The 21,870-nt window shown below is 43.0% G+C and overlaps 2 long non-coding RNA genes across 3 annotated transcripts in view; one reads left to right on the forward strand and one right to left on the reverse strand.

Annotated features, from left to right (window-relative positions):
* LOC109551194 (uncharacterized) overlaps positions 1 to 21,870 on the forward strand; it is a 343,444-nt gene that overhangs the window by 312,875 nt on the left and 8,699 nt on the right. For both annotated transcript variants that reach the window (XR_012325803.1, XR_004521671.2), the window contains exon 5: positions 19,479 to 19,647. This is a non-coding gene — a long non-coding RNA (uncharacterized lncRNA). The remainder of the gene's footprint in view (positions 1 to 19,478; positions 19,648 to 21,870) is intronic.
* Positions 16,784 to 21,870, reverse strand: part of LOC141276358 (uncharacterized) — a 132,439-nt gene continuing 127,352 nt past the window's right edge. Inside the window, exons 3-4 of the long non-coding RNA XR_012325804.1 lie at positions 19,103 to 19,641; positions 16,784 to 17,225 (exon numbers count right to left, since the gene is read on the reverse strand). This is a non-coding gene — a long non-coding RNA (uncharacterized lncRNA). The remainder of the gene's footprint in view (positions 17,226 to 19,102; positions 19,642 to 21,870) is intronic.

Here is a 21,870-nt window from a genome sequence, read left to right on the forward strand (position 1 = left end):
TGTTTCTGCTTTATAACAAAGTGAATCAGTTATACATATACATATATCCCCATATCTCTTCCCTCTTGCATCTCCCTCCCTCCCACCCTCCCTATACCACCCTTCTAGGTGGTCACAAAGCACCGAGCTGATCTCCCTGTGCTATGAAGCTGCTTCCCACTAGCTATCGATTTTACACTTTGTAGTGTATATATGTCCATATATGCAGTACCACTCTCTCACTTTGTCCCAGCTTACCCTTCCCCCTCCCCATGTCCTCAAGTCCATTCCGTAGTAGGTCTGCATCTTTATTCCTATCTTGCCCCTAGATTCTTCATGACCATTTTTTTTTAGATTCCATATATATGTGTTAGCATATGGTATTTGTTTTTCTCTTTCTGACTTACTTTACTCTGTGTGACAGACTCTAGGTCCACCCACCTCACTACAAATAACTCAGTTTCGTTTCTTTTTATGGCTGAGTAATATTCCATTGTATATATGTGCCACATCTTCTTTATCCATTGATCTGTCAATGGACACTTAGGTTGCTTCCATGTCCTGGCTATTGTAAATAGAGCTGCAATGAACATTGTGGTACATGACTCTTTTTGAATTATGGTTTTCTCAGGGTATATGCCCAGTAGTGGGATTGCTGGGTCTATGCTAGTTCTATTTTTAGTTTTTTAAGGAACCTCCATACTGTTCTCCATAGTGGCTGTATCAAGTTACATTCCCACCAAAAGTGTATGAGGGTTCCCTTTTCTCCACACCCTCTCCAGCATTTATTGTTTCTAGATATTTTGAAGATGGCCATTCTGACCAGTGTGAGATGATATCGCATTGTAGTTTTGATTTGCATTTCTCTAATGATTAATGATTTTGAGCATTCTTGCATGTGTTTGTTGGCAATCTGTATATCTTCTTTGGAGAAATGTCTATTTAGGTCTCCTGCCCATTTTTGGACTGGGTTGTTTTTTTTTTTTGTTATTGAGCTGCATGAGCTGCTTGTAAATTTTGGAGATTAATCCTTTGTCAGTTGTTTCATTTGCAAATATTTTCTCCCATTCTGAGGGCTGTCTTTTCGTCTTGTTTATGGTTTCCTTTGCTGTGCAAAAGCTTTTAAGTTTCATTAGGTCCCATTTGTTTATTTTTGTTTTTATTTCCATTTCTCTAGGAGGTGGTTCAAAAAGGATCTTGCTGTGATTTATGTCATAGAGTGTTCTGCCTATGTTTCCTCTAAGAGTTTGATAGTGTCTGGCCTTACATTTAGGTCTTTAATCCATTTTGAGTTTATTTTTGTGTATGGTGTTAGGGAGTGTTCTGATTTCATTCTTTTACATGTAGCTCTCCAGTTTTCCCAGCACCACTTATTGAAGAGGCTGTCTTTTCTCCATTGTATACTCTTGCCTCCTTTATCAAAGATAAGGTGACCATATGTGTGTGGGTTTATCTCTGGGTTTTCTATCCTGTTCCATTGATCTATCTTTCTGTTTTTGTGCCAGTACCATACTATCTTGATTACTGTAGCTTTGTAGTATAGTCTGAAGCCCGGGAGCCTGATTCCTCCAGCTCCGTTTTTCTTTCTCAATATTGCTTTGGCTATTCGGAGTCTTTTGTGTTTCCATACAAATTGTGAATTTTTTTGTTCTAGTTCTGTGAAAAATGCCAGTGGTAGTTTGATAGAGATTGCGTTGAATCTGTAGATTGCTTTGGGTAGTATACTTATTTTCACAATGTTGATTCTTCCAATCCACAAATATTGTATATCTCTCCATCTGTTTGTATCATCTTTAATTTCTTTCATCAGTGTCTTATAATTTTCTGCATACAGGTCTTTTTTCTCCTTAGGTAGGTTTATTCCTAGGTATTTTATTCTTTTTGTTGCAATGGTAAATGGGAGTGTTTTCTTAATTTCACTTTCAGAATTTTCATCATTAGTGTATAGGAATGCAAGGGATTTCTGTGCATTAATTTAATAATGCTCATTTTTAAAAAGTATAGTCTCAATTTTGAAAAAAATATGTGAGAAGAAAACAAAACCTCATAATTATGTATACCCAGAAAAAGAGCAGGAAGAAATGTGCCATTCTACTAATAATGGATTATCTTTCGTCTCTTCTTCTAAATACCCTATATATTTTCCAAATTTTCTAAAATGGGAGTTCATTACTGTTGAAATCAGAGGGAATAGATTGTCATCCTCTGTGTGTGTGTGTGTGTGTGTGTGTGTGTGTGTGTATTTTTTTTTTTTTTAAGATCAAATGTGTCCAAGAATCACCTCCAGCTAGAGTTGGATTTGAAGACTTGGGAGAAGGGCAATGGCCTTAAAATGGGGTATTTCTACCATCCATTTTGATCCCAATGCTTTGGCCCCCAAATTGCGTTCCAGAACTCAGCACCCAGGGAGTGAGAGCAGCAGGGCCTTCCCCGCACTCTGTCTTCTAGCGGACAGTGTCAGGGCTCCACCCATATAGGACTGTCAGGTAAAATACAGGACACCCAGTTAAATTCGAAGCTTAGATAAACAACAAATATGGCATGGGATATACTTACATTAAAAAATTATTCCTTGTTCATCTGAAAATCTGAGTCAGCTGGGCGTCTTGTAGTTTAGCTGCTAAATCTGGCAACCCTGCATTCAAATCCCTTCAGATTTCCTCTTTATGGTTTTTGTAAATGTAAAAATGTCCCCCTTCTCCTTTACCAGTCCCCCTAGGAGCCCTTCCTTATTGAATCACTCACCCAGGGATTCTGCTCAGGATGTATTTCTGGGGAAGCTGAATTGCAGAGAAGCCCTCTCACCCTTTTTTGCCCCCGTATCTCTTTTTCTGTCTCTCCATCTGTGTCCTTTGTTAGTTATCTCTCTGTCTCTCTCCCCGCATCTATTTCTCAAAAGTTGCTCTCCTTTACTTTTTTTATGGAATATCTAAAAAATAAATATCTTCAGGATTTTTTCCAATGCCTAAAAGCATTACTAGTACAAATAGTAATCACAGCACAGACCTTTCCCACTGGAGGCCCACTAAGAGGCAGCCTGAGCCCAGTCAGCCTCTTGGTAGCAAGGCATGCCCACATCTCTGGGAGGAAGGTGAAGAAGATAGCTTTGATGCTCAGACTTATATGGGAAGCTCTAGTCTCCCTAATAATCCTCCCTTAAGAGCTAACCCACGGGGAGTGGACGGGGCCCAGCCATAGACCGATATCTGAACTGTTGACTTCCCCTAACTCTCCTTTACTCTCCCAACTGGTGGGCTTCCAGATTGTCTGAGGTTAAGTGTGGAGGAGATCCCAATAGTTGTAAACACATTTGGTTTCTAAATCTTTCTGTCTTAATCATAACATCAAGAGTGTTAAATTTAACTGTTCAGAATTAGCTCCTCTAGTCTCTGATTCTAGTCTGACAAATAGTTCCTGTGGCAAATAGCTTTAACTGGGCAAGTGGATGGTGCAGGAGGGGATAGGAAGAAAAAATATGTTGGTGAATATCTTGCATTAGGATAAGTCAGCAGGTATAGCAGAGGCAACATAAAAAGAATTCAACTGGAAAATCAGCCCAAACTACATCAAATCTAATTCAAGCCCTTTTTTTTTTTTTTTCTTAGCGTAACTTCTGAAAATTGCTGTAGGTCAGAGGGCAGAGTAGTGTAGAAAGACGTATTTTCCTAACCTGGAGCCGATCATTATCCAGGTTGGGAATAAATCTGAAGCCTTCAATAGCAAGAAAGGACAACACCAGCTCAAGCAGGCAGGCAGTATGTGCTAATAATGAATTAGGGCAACACAGAGAGGAGCAGCCATCAGGAGGCAGAGGGAGGAGATGGGAACTATGCTGCCACCAGTTTCCAGGTTTGCAGTAGGGATGGACAGAGCAGGAGTGACAACTCCTTCTGCACACGACGCCTTGGGGAGCTGTGAGTCAGTGAAGAGGAGATGCAAGTCTATTTTAAAATGTTGTCTCCATGTCACTCATGTTTCCATTGAACTGTTTGCTGTAAATGGAAAGGTCATTCTAGTTCATTTGCTTTCAGTCCCCCCCCCCAAAAATTTAAATGATAAAGAGATGGTTCCATTGGCTGAGGAGTTACGAACAATGTCACGTCTCAGCATTTTGCATGAAGCTTAGACTGAAATAGTGCAGAGGCATGAGGTACAATCGTTCATTCACTCAGTTTACTAACTCATTCATGTGGCAAATACTTTTTGAGCCTCTACATTGTTTGAGGCCTGTGCTAAGCAACAGAATGCAGAGAGATGAATAAAAATCAGTATGTGACATCAGGATGTCACCGTGAGGTAGAGGAGGTGCATGGTGACTGGCCATATGATACGGGTCGGGTGCCATGGCTGAGGCGTATCGTGGGAGAAGACCAGCTTTACCTGGGGAGGTTGCGGGTGGCTTCACAAAGGAGATGCTTCTTCAGGAATCAAGAGATCATCAAATGTATCCTTTGAAAGGAAGAGCATCCCAGAAAATGAAAACAGAGTTTGATAAGGACCAGAGCCAGAGAAAGCACAGCATGTTTAAGAAACAACCAGACTTAAGTGTAAGAGGACTTGGGCGGAGAAAATAAGAATGAGTCTGGAAGCAGGCAGGGGCCAGGTCACAAGCCTCCTTAGCTCGTGATGTAAAATTTGGACATTTTTTGTTTTTGGCCGCACCATGCGGCACGTGGGATCTTAGTGTCTCGACCAGGGATCGAACCCAGGTCCCCTGCAGTGGAAGCCAGAGTCTTAACCAGTGGACTGCCAGGGAAGTCCCGGGACATTATTCTTTGAAGATGCAAGTCACTGAATGGTTTTAGCAGGGAAAGAGGGACCAAACTCATCACATTTTAGAAAGATCACTCCTGTATTATTGTCTTAAGTATGAGGAGGCCAGGGTGCAAGCTGGAAGCCTGGTGCATACTCTAGGGAAACTAATATGGGGTCAGAACTAAACCAGTAGGAATGGGGCTGGGGGGACGGGAAGCTTCAAGAGGTTGTGTGGGTGCAGAAGGGAGGAATTAGACTATGTACAAATGAGAGCGGGGAGAAGATGATGTCCAAGTTTTGGGGTTGGATGCAGAACAATAAGCGTACAGGATAGAGAGGAGGTTTCCAGGGGATTAGAGAAGAGAAATTCAGCTTTAGATATGGCAAATTTGAGATGCCTGTGGGACATCCAAATGGAGACGTCTTTGTGCTGTGTGATGCGAAGCTCAGTGGAGAGGTCTGGGCTGATTTATTATTTGGGAATCGTTTCTCTGGTGTGAATCAACACTGTCCTGAACAGTAATATTTAAGGGGTGGGAAAGTAGAAGACTAGCCAGTGCAAGAGACTGAAAAGAATCAGCCAGAGGTATAGGAGAAGAACCTGGAGCCTGACTGCCAGGAGACAGGGAAGACAGAGTATCAAGGAGAAGAAGGAAATGGTTAACTTTGCCAAATTCCTTAGCAAAGAAATCACACTGGGCAGTTGGAGTCAAGTCTGACTGCAAGATGGCCGCCAGCCACAGGGTGTCAGATCGTGTTCCAGCCCATGGGAGAGCTTCCCAACCATCAGTACACATAGTGCCCTGCACACAGTAGGCTGTTCATAAACGTTAAAGTCAGGGGTGTTTAACAACAGAATTATTTGTCTGATGGGGGCTACACGGGAGCTCGTCGGGCAGAGGTGGGCCGCCTACCAGACAGGGATGTCATAAAGGGGAATGTGCAGTGGATGGGAGATCTGTGCAAAGAGGGACCGTCTAACATTTGGATGGCAAGTACTTGGGGTGAGCAGTTTTAGCTTTTGTTTTCCTTTAAATTTTAAAATGAAATTGGGCAAATGGATAGTGAGACCCCAGGCCACCTCTTACTCACCACGCTGTTTGAGGTAATTCCTGTAACCCTGTGTCACATTTCTTCATCTAAAACTAATCTATCCCATCTACTTCACAGAGAACAAATGTTGCGCTTGTTAAGCGTTTGGGAACATTCAGAGAAAGAGCTGGGTAGTGGAACAGCTCAGGCCTGGGAGACCTCAGCCTGGCTTTGCTACCATTGTACTAGGTCAGCTTAAGCAAGCTAGTTTGTTACAAAATGCAGGCGACAGACAAGAGGAGGTCTAAGGTCACAGCCACCTTCAATTTCCTCCAGGCTGTGATGCTCAGCTCTTCAGCACAGTCACCGCTGTCCTCTGCCTGCTGCAGGGTGCATGCAGCGTGGAAAGAGCTTTTAAAATACACGCTGGCTCAGTTAGTCCTCAGTGTAGTGCAGCGGTGGGGCTGGGGGAGGGATTCCACTATTGCCTGTGGTTTTCAGAGGACACCGAGCTTCCAAAAGGCCGACTGTGACAGGTCTGAGGTCACAGAACTGACAGGGCGAGCTCTCTTGTCTCCAAAATCCATGCTCTTCCTACCCGCCCATAGCATCGTGTGCTTACGCTGGGCAAGGTCATTATTAGGCAAAAACCCTCGATTGCTAAGGAAGGGGGTGGAACCCGCCCGAGTTAGAGGCTCAAGCTGTCTGTGGGGTACAAATGCGAGAAGGCCGTCTCCCCTTTTTGGGGGAGGTGCTCCACTTTGGCACGCACAAGGGGCGAGCCATCCCATCCTGGAGATTCACAGGCTGGTGAAGGGGACGAACTGAGATGGGGAGGCAGGCTGGGAAGCTCTGGGCACACGCGAGGCCGCCCCTCCTGCCAGCCAGCTGGTCACACGGCCATCCCGTTGCTTTCCAGTGCCGTAGGGCCCAGCATGCCTGTGCTGTGAGCTGCTTCTCTGCTCATGGCCTGGGTAAAATACCCCTCGGAGGGACTGGACTCTCCCTCCCATTCAATCCAAATATTTAGCTTCGAGCCTGCCTCAGCTGGGCTTTGGCAAGAAGTGTTTGGAGGAGGGGGCCGCTCTGAGGGGCCCTCCTTTGAAGCCCTGGGTGTCCTCCAGTGATGTAGGGCCTGAGCCAAGCGGGTTGAACTTTGAGGCCAGCAGCAGGTTTGGGACGCTCGGGGGCTGCTGACTTGAGCTGAGGGGGCCCAGGGCCCAGATGCCAGCGCGGACGCGGGCTCTCTCAGCTGGGAGTAGAGCCTTCTGCACCTTGTCGACCAGCCCGGGCAGCCCTGGAAATCCCTGGACTGCACTGGAAGGTGCAGGGGGGACCTTGGCTCTCTCAAAAGAGAAAGGAACTCTGAGTATTGAGCCCTGTCGTGAATTTCTTTGGGTGCCTGCTTACTCTGATTGCCAGTGAACTACCTGGGGAATATAGGCTTCTAGTCCCTGAAACTTTAGATTCCGGGTGCTGTTTCCACCAGGAAACATAGGGCTTGTAATAACTTAAAGCTATGACAGGTCCCAGGTCACTTGGGGCCCACTGCACCACCAGACCGTCAGGCAAAGAAAGGAGTTGCCGCACCAGCAGCTGTAATTAACTCTGATCGTAAAGGAGGAAGGGCTGCTGTTTCCCAGCGAAGAAGCAGAGTGTGTGTGGCCTCAGGTCATCCACTCACCTCTTCTGCTCTGCCCAGCACTTACTAAATGTACAGGCTTAAAGGTGTGGTGACCCGGGACTCAGACCCTCAGAGGTGGGTTAACACACAAAGCAAGCCATCTAGTGAGATGCCGACCGAGAGAAGGGGGAGATGGGTCTGGAAGCATGCAGGACCAGGAGATGATGAGTCTCATACTTTCAGGACCAATTGCAGTGTCAGACCTGGGGTGAGTCCCACGAAACCTCTCTAGCGTGTTTCCCCAGGAGTTGTGATCAACCAGAATCTCGGAGAAGCTGTGCCTGGATGAACTGACCTTGTGAGAAGCCTGGGCGTCTCAGCAGGACACAGTGTGCAGGTTACAGATGCTGTTAGTGCCCCCAGCATCCTCTTTGCTGGGCCTGTCCCGTTTCTCGCAGCTTCTCCCTTCTCTAGAGAATTATGTTCTATTGATTGAGAACCGCATCATCAAGGATGTTATGCACCTCCCCCAGCCCCCCTCTCCCCTACCCCATGCCCTTTCCTCCACTTGTCCTACCTCAGTCAGTGACTCCCCGATGCAGAATTGTAAAAGCGTCAAGCTCCACTGTTAAGGTAGGAATCAAGGGTGTGGTTCACGCTCCAGAGTCCACTGTGGGCTCAGGCTGAAGACCACAGACTGGCTCAGCTCCTCTCTTGTCAGATCCCATTCACCTCATTCCTTTTCTCCTGAAAGGAATCTAATCCCCATTTCTGTCTCTGTTTCTAGGTACCAGCCTTAGGTCAACCCCATCCTTGCCAGGCTGAGCTTCCTGCCAGGCCCTTTATGTGCATTATCTCACACAGTCTTCAGTTAAACCTGTGAGATAATATTCCCTTTATCTTTATTATTAAGCTGAGGGAACCAAGGCTCAGAGTAGTGAAGTAACTTGGTTAAAGTTGCACAGTTCATATTCAAGTCTGAGTCTATCGCCAAAGCCCCTGCCTCTCACCCTTATTCTTTCCTGCAGAAGAAACAGAAATAGTAGAGTAAACTAGAAATAGAAATAGTAGTAAACCCTGTCACTGAGGGAATGGACTGGATAAGGAAATTGGATAAGGAGATTTAGAGAAGAAAAGGCTCTGGAGAAGCTCCAGAGAGGCAAGACTAAGGTCTGTAAACCCCTGGTATGCTCTCAATTAAGAGAACATCTCAGTTAGGTAAACTTCTAATCCCTGAAAGTACCCACACCGAGGCTGGAGCATAAACACCGAGACAGAGCACGGAAAGTTCCTACAGCTGGAGGCGAGTAGCACAAAATGATCCTTGAGTTTCTCTCCGACCCAACACCTTGATGATCGTGCAAGGAACTCTATGGCTATGCCTGTATTGCTTAATCCCATGTGGATCGGTCTGACAGCCTTGAGTCTGAGTAACCCCAGGACCACTTGTCCAAACCTAGGCCAGCGTTTACAAATGAAAGGCCCCAAGTGCTCTGTCTCAGTGGGAGATCACAGAAAACAGAGGGAGAGGAATGTGGCTTCCCTTTAGGTGCCCTGCCTGTAGGTGTTGAGTGTTCTTCCATCTAGACTTGGAGGGTGACCCCACAAGTCCTGCCTCATTCAGGGAGTGGCTCAGCAGAGTAAATGCTAGTAACCATGGTGTTGATGAGAATAACGTTCTTACTACCATGTGCCAGGTATTGTTCCAAACACCTCACGTGACAAACTCATTGAATTCTTCTCTCAGTTATGTAGTTACTATTATTATATCCATTTTAACAGTGAAGAAACTGAGGCACAGATAGGTTAAGTGATGCATGGTCTTTCATGAATGTACAGTAGAGTTTTCCAGAGGCTACATGATGTGTGATATTATAATAGATTGAATGCAGAAGCAGACATGAGAATCAGCCTTCTTCCGTTAAACCAAACATTAAATGAATTTATTTTTTCTAACTGCTTATTATTTTTTATTAACTTTTAATTGTATTTTTTCTGTTAGTTTTTTTTCTAGTTTTTTTAAAAATTTGAATAGGAGTAGAGTTGCTTTACCATGCTGTGTTAGTTTCAGGTGTATAGCAAAGTGAATCAGTTATACATATACCTATATCCACTCTTTTTTAGATTATTTTCCCATATAGGCCATTACAGAGTATTGAGTAGAGTTCCCTGTGCTTGACAGTAGGTCCTTATTAGTTATCTATTTTATACTTAGTAGTGTGTATATGTCAGTCCCAATCTCCCAATTTATCCCTCTCCCCCTCTTAGCCCCTGGTAACCATAAGTTTGTTTTCTGCATCTGTGACTCTATTTCTGTTTTGTAGATAAGTTCATTTGTACCCATTTTTTTAGATTCCACATATATGCTTTTTAAAAAATTATACTTTCATAAAATTGTTATTTATATCAAAATGTAATGAGTTCATTCCTGTTATTTTTAAAGGAACTAATAAATATTTAAAAATTGTCCTTAGTTTAGGCTCTAATATGCTAAATACTGAAAGATATAATCTGTACATAAAGTTCTGAGTTTCTCTATAGTTCTAAGAGTGTAAAGGGGTTCTGACACCAAAAAGTTTGAGAACCTTTAACTGATTCCATTCTTTAATCCAGAATACCTCCCACGCTTTCATCTTGGCAAAATGAAATTTGATGAATAAAATCTGTGGCATGTTCACTGCTGCTCCGTCAAATGTAACTACAGTTTTGTCCTGTTTATTAATTATCTCACTGGTCACTGGTCCTTCACAAATATTTCCTTTTGCCTCTGGAGATGCCCTCCTCCCTAAATGACTAAATACTTATTATTTATGACTAAATACTTACTAAATACTTATTTATGACTAAATACTTACTAAATACTTATTATTTATGACTAAATACTTACTAAATGACTAAATACCCTAAATACTTATTGAAGGTATCAAGGGAAGTTGGCACGTACATGTTAAGGATGCTACCTGCTGTACTGGAATCAGACATTGGGGGAAAATAGGAGTGAGAGGAGGAGAGGTTGGACAGTGAGCTCAGTGGGCTACATACGGACAAGAAGGGTCTCTCCCCTGTCGGCCCAGGGGTGACGTTGGCTACTCTAAGGGCAGGAAGCAGAGGGAGCTGGACATTCTTCTCCAGAATAGCCCTGCTCCCCTCATCTGTCTCAGAATTAGTTGTGGGGGAAAAATGCTATCACTACACCACACCATCTCCTCGTTTAAAGTAACCAAGATTTAGGTGAACCTCAACGCAAGATCACAGTTGAGAGAAAACAGGGAATCATTTGGGGAAACAAAAACCCTTTAAGAAAAGTGATTTGATCCACTGATTAATAGAAGGGGTGTTTTGAAAATTTTTTTCTGTAGCTGAACATTTTCTCAAATCTTTCTGTTGAGATGAATACCTTGAATAGATTGGTGATCTTGGGGAAGAGTGTCCACCTCAATGGCTGCATACTTAGAAGGAGAATTAAATGATTAAATTTGGAATCATGTGGTTAGTGTTTTCCAGGGATATATTTACCACCGTATCTGCAAAGGCTAGAGCAATTCCTGGCACATGTAGGTACTCAGAAAATACTTGTAGAGTGGAAAGCAGTTAAGAAGGGAAGGAAGGAGGGAAGGAAGAAAGGAAAGAAGGAAGGAAGGGAGGAAGGAAGCATTTCTTCATCCTGACTGATCGGTTTTAGAAGTTATACTTGTGATGCTATTCCATGAACAAGCATTTGGCCTAACTGGAGAGGAGAAAAATCTATTTTTCCCACTAAGCTTATAAAACCCAAAGCATTTACCGTACGAGTTGTGTTTATGGAATGGTAAAGTGTTTCTAAGGAAAAATGATCCCATGTGCAAAAGCAAGCACGCATTTGTTGACTAAGGGGAATAAGACCTACTATGGCATGTTCAGAAAAAGGGGATTCTCTGCCTCTCTGAGCCTGGGGGGGATGCTTCCTTCTGCCACTCTTGCATCACAATTGAGGCACTTAGTATTTTGGCTCCGCCTTGTCTAAAACAGTTTCCTCCTGCCTGCTCCTTAAAAACAGGAGTTGCAAGGAAATGTGTGGATTCAGAAAAAAAAACCAAAACACCCCATAGCCACCTTTAAATGCTTTTCTCCAAGGCTTATCAAAATATCCTTGGAATTTGTTGTGAAAATTTGACCACCTCCTAGTGAGCATGAAGTTAAAATTAACTCTAACATGTGTTTTAGGGATCTCAATTTGCAAAATATTAATAGAGTTCATGGGCAGTTAACTGCAATAAAGGGAGGAAATGAAGTTTATAGTGCAAGGCCCCTGGGGATTACAGCCTTCCCTACCCCTGAGCACATTCATATCCCAGAACTTGACGGGAGGTGGAGGAGGAGGCCGTAAAGGGAGCATAGGGGGAAATCTCAAGCCTAATGTAACGGATCTCCTTCTCTTCCCTCCTGGGAGGGGTGCAGTACCTAGAGGTGGCCTCACCCAGGCCTGGCTTCTTCCTGCTTATTCAAGAACCTCATGATTCAGCCAGAGCTGCAAAAGCAGGGACCTTCACAAAACTCATAGCTACTGGAACATCAGGAGAGCGCTCTGACCCATCCCTTATACATTCTCTGAAAACGTGAAATATAAATTATAAATGTGCTGAGTGTGGCTCTCCAGTTGAATTGCTGAGGCAGGAGAAAGTCATGGAAGACGTCCTGGGTTGAGAGTCAGGGGACAGGAATTTTTCTTTGCCCTGCTGTTGATTCTCCTGTGACCTGGAGAAAGTCACTTCTCCCTTCTGGACCTCTGCCTGCTCACCTGAACAGGGAAATGGTGGGGCTAGGTGCTCTGCAGGGGCTCTTCCTACGCTTTAATCTATCGTTTAATGTGAATCTGACCTTTTTCCATGGGCTTTCTAGGAAAACCTACTAAATAATGATGACTTAATACATAATTCAGATATTAGAGCCAGCAAAAGTCAATGTAAACTAAAGTAAGGCTGATAGGGAGGAAGGTGGGCTTTAGTTCAAAGCCCCAAGAGAAGTAGAATGACTACAGAGGAAAGAGGGCATTTCAGGCAGAGAAGGCTCTGGGTAAAGGCCTGGAGTGTGGAGGAACGGCCACTGAGTTGAGTCAGTGGGGAGAGTGAAGTCGTTGGAGCAGACTGAAACACAAGAAGAGAACCACCGTGGCTTTTCCAGGACTTCGTGTGGGAAGGGAGGCGTCTTCTGAGGCTGTCTCTGGGGGCAACTGCAGGGACATGCTTCCCTGTAGTGTGTGGAAGCCTTTGTGGACTTGGAAGGTCAAAATCCATGGCCGGTCTAGACCCTTTCTGACGAGGGGCCCATCAGTCTTGCCTGCCCATGAGTGCATTGGAGCTGAGATTTGACCCTCTCACTCCATTGGCCCATGTCCTTACGTTAGTTCTTTTCACTCTAGCTTCTTCACAGGCCCGTGTGATGCTCACCTTCTGCTTGCAGAATGGGGTCATTCTCCTTTCGGGAGAGCCTCCAATGAAAGGATCTGGGATTGCTGACTTTCCAGGGCGCTGGTGTAGGAAGTCTTTCACCCTCTAGTTGGCTCCCCTCTTCAGATCATTAGGGCTCAATCCTCTGAACCTCTAGGGGGGCCTAAGAGTACCCAGGACCCAAAGTAGTCCTGCTCATGACAAAGGTTATCAGGAGCCTTGAACCACTTCTGTCTTCCGGCCAGTGGAGCTTAGAATATCACACATCCTTGTTGAGATGTATTGACTGGGTTTGATGGCCAGACACTCTCATTAGCTTCTAATCACTTAGGCCACAAGGAGGGCTGACGCTTGGTGCTCCCCAGGTGACCCTGCTGATATCTCTACTCCCCCCAGTCTTGTTCAGAGGACAGAGATCTACCCTCACATATTTCATAGTCATGAACCCCTACTTTGTTCAGTGTCCAGGGCACCCCCAGGATCACAGCTCTGTGAAGAATTCAGCCCATTTATCTGGGTGTATCCTGTGTTACATATACAGAGCCTGGATTCTTTGCCTGACTGATAGATGCTGTAGCAGAGATCACCTTCTGAATGACGACCAGGGCTCTCGGACAGCCTCTCACACCTATTTTCTTAGGTCCGCTCATGTTGCAGGCTCCTCCCCCCGCAGAATTCATCACACATTCTTCCTGCTTGAACTTGACTTCTGGCCCTTGATTTGCAAAGGGTTATAGCAATAGTGGCCACACAGAAACACCAGAAACTGTTTGTTATTATTAAGACCTCATTTTACTCTCATTAAAGATCTTCCTGAGAAAGAATCTTCTGATGCTAACCCATATTCTTTATGGGAAATATTTGCTAACTAACCTGATAAAACTTTTTAGGCTTATAATCAGTTGCCGTGGGTCTTCAGAACACTGAGAAATGAAAGAAAATATGTAAGGTTTGTTTGTCCCTTTAGATGCTTGTTTTAATTAAAGTCAGTATTTGCACAAATGTAGTCTTCTGAATTGTGCACACTTTGTGCCTTAGTTTATCTACATGCAGTCCCTGGCCAGAGGTAATTTGTTTTCTAAAGAGAATGTCCACGTGTCTGAAGCATCAGAGCTACAGGCTATGCCCTTCCTGCCCCCCCAAACCCCCCACACCCTTCAGACTTTGTCCTTCTCAGTCCAAGGCAAGGGAACTGTCAGCTGGCTCAGACCCACCATGCATGGAACCTGGAATCTATCCTTGCCTACAAGTCCCGGGCCCCAAGGGAACTGCAGTAGATCTTAAGTATCTAGGAGTCTATTGAATGGTAGGCCTTTCAACCCCCAGAACTGTGCCAGTCACAGACAGAGGCCAGCTGCCATGCCTTGCCAAGCAAAGTGGATCCTCTTGATATCACTGAACTAGTCAGTACTGAGTTAATGGAACCCCTTTGAAACCTGTGAACCGGACTCTGGACCACATCCATTGAGGGCCTTCACATTATATCTTCACTCAAGACACACCCTGCTTTTGTTCCTCCAGTGGGCCCGTGCAACAGTGTCCCAGAATGCTTTCAATGGCTGAAAAATAGCTGATTGAGACAGTTTTGGGTTTCTTGTTGAGTTTGTTATGATCAAGGTGAGGTTCTCAGCCTTCCCATTCATTCACAGTCCAATGAGAGAGGCTGTCCATGAGAGCTGCTGCATCTGGGGGAAATCACCTACAACCCTAAATAATTCAGGCCTGATCTCCTTCATACAAGTGAGAAGGTGGGCAAAATGCTTTCTGCTTCTAATCCCTGAGTCCTTCACACTTTCTGCTCTTCTAGAAGATTCCCATAAGCAGCCCAAATTCCTCTGAAGGGTTCCACATGCACCGAGGTCCTGAAGGCTTTGGGGAAAGCCAGCTTTGGAGCTGTAGGGGTTGTTCATACACTGAGCAGAGGCACTGTTCTAAGTAGCATTTTCAGAGTAAGGAGGGACTCTGATTCTTCTCATTTGGGACCAGAAGAATTGCTGGTTTAACTCAGAGGATCACGATAATAGAGCCTTTTGAATGACCGGGTAGGGAGTAAATCACATTGCTTTTGCAGTAGGCAGCTTGGGGCTCTAATTCCTGCTCAGCCACCTACCAACTCTGAGGCCATGAGCCCTTTTCTTTATTTCTCTTACCCCTGGTAGCTTCATCAATTAAATGGGAATAACAGATGTACCTCAAGGAGTTACTGAGAGAATTATGGCCATGGTTATAACATACCTAAACCGAGTCTGGTACACAGGAAGTGCTCAATACATAGAAGCTATTCACTACCATAAAGGAGAGTTAAGGCAGGTTGCCGGATTTACTTTATCGTTCTCTCTGGATCTGAGAGATTCCAAGGGAGCTGATGTAACCAGGGAGATGGCCTAGTTAGCTCTAGGAAAAGCTACAACAAAAACTTACTTTTCTCATAAACTTCAGCAGAGCTACGAGGAATAACTCTCCCAAAGTTTGAACAAGAGCAAAAGGCAGAATTCAGGTTCTAGTTGTCTTGCAGACAAGTAAATCTCCTTCCCACCTATCCCCACCACATATGTGCACAAAGGTGCACAGTGCTTGCGAATGCACACGTGTGTGAGGACACATGTGCACACATTCACATGCAAATCATCTCCCACTCTAAAGCCCCCTCCTGTGACCCCTGCGCCCCTGTTCTTAAGCTCCTGGACTGTGCTGAAGGAGAAGAAACTGATGTTTCAAGCTTGTTGAAGTCTAGCTCAACAAAATGGTTCAGATTACCCCCTGCGCTACTTTGCAAGGCATTTTAGGCATTTTTTCATGGCGTTGGGAAATCATGTTTCACCAGTAATAAACAGAGTTGAAGCCCAAAAGACTAGAGCTTAATTTCAAACTCAGAACTGAGGGGGTCACAGTGGGTCCTATCATGGAAAATCATCAACTCCCCTTCCTCAGCAGAGCAAGACATATTCTGGAAGAAGGAGAGAAGGCTAAAAATCAAGCACAGCAGTTTCTAATATTTTTCCTCCTGACTTTTCTTAATTAGTGTTGACTAGCTTAACGAAGCAATTAAGGGGCTTATTTGCTTTTTAAATCACATGTGAAATTTAAGAAACCTTGAAATACAAGAAATATTTGTCCCCAAGATCTTATCCCACAAGGGATATCAGTTTGAATATTCTCCAACGACTAGAAAGTGAGGATAACTGGCCCTGCTCCCCAAATGAGGCCCAAGCAAAACAGACATCGCAGTAGCCAGCTCTGCAAGGAGAAGTCCCCACAGGTAAAGGGCTGCTTCTTGAGTGTATTTCTAAGACTTACATTGAAAACAATGATAATTATTAACTTGAACAATAATATGAATAATGATATCCTTCATTTATTGATTACTTATGTGCTGGTAGTTGTGTTGTTATTATTTCGATTTAAGTCTGCAAGTTTCCCGCCCCCTTCTTTCTAATAGAGTAAGGAAATAGGGACTCAGGGAGGTTAACTGGCATGCCCAGATTCGCACACCTCGTATGGACTGGATTTAAGCTTTTTTTAGTCTGAGACACATGGTCTTTCCCTGGTATTTTACTACCTCTCCTTGTGGCGGTTCTTAACCATGAGAACTGTGGCCCAAGTACACTAGGGATGATTAAATAATTACATGCGTGTATGTATGTTTACATTTATGCTTATGTAATAGCATAAATAGAATATTATTAAAATATGTTTTTTAAATGTTAATAATCATATAATCAAATTATCTGTATTACAACATAATATACATTATACAATGTATAATATACTAATCATATAATTATTGTATTCTTATATTACTTATTTAATGAAATAAAATGACATAAATATATACAATTTATATAAACATAATATGTATATGATATATAAAACATGATACAGGGCATATAAATGATACACTCATATAATATGAACCATAATATAATAATATGTAATGATCTATAAAACATAATACACAATATGTGTGATATATGTAATGTTTTTATAAATATATATATTTATATATCATGTAATGATATAGGGCATACACATGATACAGACTCATATAATAATACATAATATATAATGTATTATATATTATAATATAGAATATAAAATATAATAATACATAAGTGTGGCAATTATATCTTTTTTTTTGGCTGCGTTGGGTCCTTGTCTCTCTGCGCCGGCTTTCTCTAGTTGCAGCGAGTGGGGGCTGCTCTTCGTTGCGGTGTGAGGGCTTCTCATTGCAGTGGCTTCTCTTGTTGCGGAGCATGGGCCCTAGAGCGCAGGCTCAGTAGTTGTCGTGCACAGGCTTAGTTTCCCTGCGGCATGTGGGATCTTCCAGGACCAGGGCTCGAACCCGTGTCCCCTGTATTGGCAGGCGGATACTTAACTGCTGCACCACCAGGGAAGTCCGGCAATTATATCTTAAATAAGTATATATAATTGTTTATAAAATTATCATATAACTTGATAGAGGGTTAATAATTATTTTAATAAGTAGACACGTAGGGTAGTATTCTATATCACTATCTAATGATAAATGAATTAGATTAGTAAATAACAAGATGAATAAATCATTAATCAATTGGCATAGCCGTAGTCTAATGTAGTGCCTCTAGCTGTGGCAAGTTAATATTTATTGCCTATCATGTTCTAGAACCGGTGCTAGGCTCTTACATCACCTCTGCTAAACCTCACAGCAAACCAGCAAGGTAGGCACCATTAGTGGAAAATAAGTTGAGGCTTAGATGAGTTAAATGTTTTGTTTTGTTTTACCTTCAGAGACACAGAGCTAGTAAAAGAGCTAGATATAACCCTGATTTTGTCTGATCCCATATCCTATGGTCTTCGCACTCTACCAGGTTAGATGAGTAGGTGGAGAAGAGAAAGGGAAAGAACAAAGGAAGGAAAAGGAAACTGTATCTTGATGCTTGCCTCATAGGGGAGGACAGTATGGCAAACACCAAGTTTCACTGATACAACAGGAAGGCCGAAGAAGCTGACCCTGGCACCAATCCAGCCATTCCCTCAGCCACTTGCTTATTCAACACGCTGCTCCCCAGGGTAATGGGGAGGAGGGAAGGACATGGGGTGGCAGCTCCTGGCCCGTGTCTTGATGCTGGCCGGCGCAGGCTAGTTGCCAGGCCCCTCCCAGTGTGACACCCTTGTGACCAGAGTCTGCACACTCGATGGCACGCCCTTGGACTTGGTCTATTTTTCCCACTTCTGGGATTGCAGCCTACATACTTGGCATTGGAAAGATTGGCAGCTTCAAGTCAGATTGGGAGGACGTCCCAGATGGGCACTGAATCAACAGTGCCAACAAGAGGGAAAAAAACATGTGAGCCCAGGGAGATTTCTTAACTATTTACCGAATAGGGGGAATTGTTTATTTCCCCATATCTCCCAAAGAGTCCATTTATGAGCTCCATTTTATGACTTCAAACAGGCAAGTTGGCAGAGATATGGCAGTGAAGATAAGATGATGACTAATTAATGGTCTTGCAACAGGTTTCAACACCCACATCTACAACTACTTATATTTTTTTGCTTAACCACTAACATTTATTTTCAAATACAAACATGCTTTTAAGTATTTTTGTTAATACAGCTAATAGTTTTATCTTGTTCCTGGCACTATTTCCTCTTCTTGATAGGGTTATAAATAGGGTATTCCACTTGGCAAGGATCTTGCCCATGGCATTGAAGAGATGGTTCTATACTTACTGTAGCAAAAAACAGCACATAGTTGGCATACTTTCCTCCAAACTCTCCTAACATTTACACTGCCATCTACATACTTTTCAGTTGACTTCACTCTGAAAATTGCCTGTTCCTCTGATACATACCAGAGACTTGGCTACTTGGACATTTGGAAAGAAAGAAAAAAAGAAGAGCAGAACATGAACGAGCATTCTTCCCATTTCTGCTCCCAGGCATTTAATACTTGCAATAGTACAGTCATTTGTAAGAATGATTTAAAGTGGCTTCTTTACAGTTTTCAGTTTTAAGATCTCAGGATTCTGTGACTGGAGGAACAATTTCAGCATTGACTAACATTGCTATTGATAACTTCACTGTTTTCCTTAGGTTTATATAGTCAGTTGCCTGAATTCAGGTAATACATAGAGAAAGATACAATTCCACATCATGGCTTTTATTTATTTATTTTTTTTGGTAAGGAAACTCAAACAAATCATAACTGAGGATTCAGAACTAAAACACCTTCAAAGTCCTGCTGCCATTATTTCAAAGAAATGTTATACAATTTGGATGAGATTAAGATGCTAGAAAACAGTACCTCTAGAAATTTGAAGATTTTCACTGTTGTGAGCAAAGAAGACATAGGAGTACAGATCTCTAGAGTTCCATCTCTAAGATACGCCAGTGGCTGTTGAGCTTATCTTCACTTTCCCTTCAGGTCTAAAAAAACGGGGAGAGGGGATGATTTTGGCAAGAGCCACGGAGGTCATTGATGAATTGCAAAAAATATCTCCAAAGTAAGACCTTTGGGGAGTTAGAACACAGATAGCTTTTGCTTGGAGAAATGGATAAACCCACTCCATCTGCATTAGGTGTGGTTAGCCAAGGTACAATTTGAATAAATGTTAAGGAAAAACTAACTGACGTCCCAATCCTTCTTTCCTAAATCCTGCATATTTTTCTCACATCCTTAGGTAAAAGAAGAGAGGCCAGGTCATCTGGTAAACGTTGGCCTGTAACACAGTTCATGGAAGGCTGCTTGGTGCCCATTCATCCCCAAGACATCCACACGTGAGAATTCACCAGTACAAAGATGTTTAAGACTTATCTGAGAAGGAATCCAGATGATGAGTCCATCTGCAGGTAAAAAAAAATAATTAGCAGCTCAGCTTGTGGGAGTGGGGATAAGGTGTCGCATTGCTGTTACTGCCGGGGCTTTATGCTTTTCTGCAGAGTATTGCAGGAAAACCATTTACTGAGTTCAGTACCAGCGTTTACTGGTGGTTTTGATACCGTGATCTTAAATCTTGGGAGATCAATTCCTTACAGTCTGGGGGAACCCAGTTTTCTGTTTTGGTTTTAATAATCCTTTCAGCCTTAGAATGAGGAGTGGGCACTAGCTAGTTTACAGAACACCTTATCCATAATTTAAGAATCTGATAAAGCTGAAACAAGAATATTATTTCTTCTGGGTTTAAAAGAATACAGATAATGTGTCTGATAAACCACATTGGAGTTTTTAAATTCCAAGTACTTTAGAGAGAGAGAAAGATTTGGGTGAAACTAACACACACACACACACAAGCCAATACATTTTTTTAAGACTTACCTGGTTATATATGTTGTGTTTAAATGACTGAAAATTAACTATCTCCACTCATTAGTTCCGTCCGGTTTAGATAATGGACATTTTAATTTAACTGTAACATATAAATGCACAACTGTGGTTGAATTTGTCAGAATAGTCATATGCACAACGTATTTTGTGGAAGACATGGGGCTGGCTACTAGATATTGAGAGATGAAAGAATGGACATCATTCTGACATTGGAGGAGTTCATAAATTTGGTGAAGAACAAACTTTTCGTACACAAATGAGTGCAAGCACTTGCATTTTGAATCCCGTGGTTCACAGACTCAGCGATTATAACCGGATGTCTCCTTTTATCCCAACTTGCCATTCTTCCAGCCCTTATTTTTCTTATCCCAGCCTCTCCCAAGTCTCTCAGTTCATTTCTCTCCTCAGTCAGCAAGTATCTGTTTCCCCCCGGGTAACCGTAGAATTCTGTGATTGCCTCAGTCTATCAATCATCCAAGGCCCCTAGAATCGCTCTGTCTAAAATGGTGGGCTCTAGTCACATGTGATTTTATATAGTAAATTAAACAAAGTTTTCAGTTTCTTAGTCACACCAGCCACTTTTCAAGCGCCCAGTAGCCACATGTGGCCCATGGCTACTGCTTCGGACAGTGCCTATTAGGAAACATTTCCCTGGGACTTCCTTGGAGGTCCAGTGGTTAAGACTTCGCCTTCCGGTTCAGGAGGTGCGGGTTCAATCCCTGGTCGGGGAGCTGAGCTCCCCCATGCCTTACAGCCCAAAAGACAAAACATAAAACAGAAGCAGTATTGTAACAAATTCAATAAAGACTTTAAAGAAAAAAAAAGGAAAGAAAACATTTCCCTGATCTCGGACAGAGCTGCTCTAGACCTGGTTAAAACCTTGTTTGCCAGCCTCTTCTCAGGAAGCGATCCTCCAATAAGCTGAATATTGTTTTCTGCAAATGCCCTGAGCTTTGCCGACTTTGTCTTTACTACTTCCAAAGCTTAGGGTGCTCTTTTGGAATCTTGCTGTCTTTCAAGACCTAAAGAAAGGTATTGTTCTCCTAAGAAACCCTTCCTTACCTTTCCAATTAGAGCCCTTCCTAATTGGAAAGGTCCTTCCACACACCACGCCTTACTCACGGCTCTGCTTCGTGGCGCTTCATACTATCGTCTCTACGGGACATTTTTAGCTCCCCTACCAGGTTATGCTTTTTCTTTTTCCAACAGCAAAGGAGGTGTGTGTTTCCTTATTTTATATTTCATATTTCATGCCCTCTGGTTTTTGGTGTTTATGGATTTTATTTGAAGACATTAACAAGGAAAGATACATATGGTGACAGTCTGAAGGAAGAAGGGAAGAAATATGGTTATGTTAACTATATAAAAAACGAAGAATGGGGTTGCTGCCCTATATACTAGGAAAAAGTCTTATAATTAAAATCTGATTCTGCCACTTAACCTTGTAGATCTGAGTGAAATAGTTATCCTCATTAAACCTCAGTTTTGTTTTGTTTTTTTCATCTAGAGAACAGGAATAGTAATGCTTACTATACAGGTTTTGTGAATATCACTTGAGAGATAATATATGTAAAAGTGTGACAAAAAAAAAAGAAGTCATACAAATGTGAGGTGTTACGCTTACAGCAAGCTTCCAGAAAAGCAGGGTATGGAACAGGGAGAAACACATGTTGCCCTGGCCCCCCTCACAAACCTGCTTTACGCTGACAAAGCCCAGTCGACTGATAAAGTTCCAGTAGGCTCTTTGT

Source organism: Tursiops truncatus, chromosome 14, assembly GCF_011762595.2.
Source record: "Tursiops truncatus isolate mTurTru1 chromosome 14, mTurTru1.mat.Y, whole genome shotgun sequence".
NCBI lineage: Eukaryota > Metazoa > Chordata > Mammalia > Artiodactyla > Delphinidae > Tursiops > Tursiops truncatus.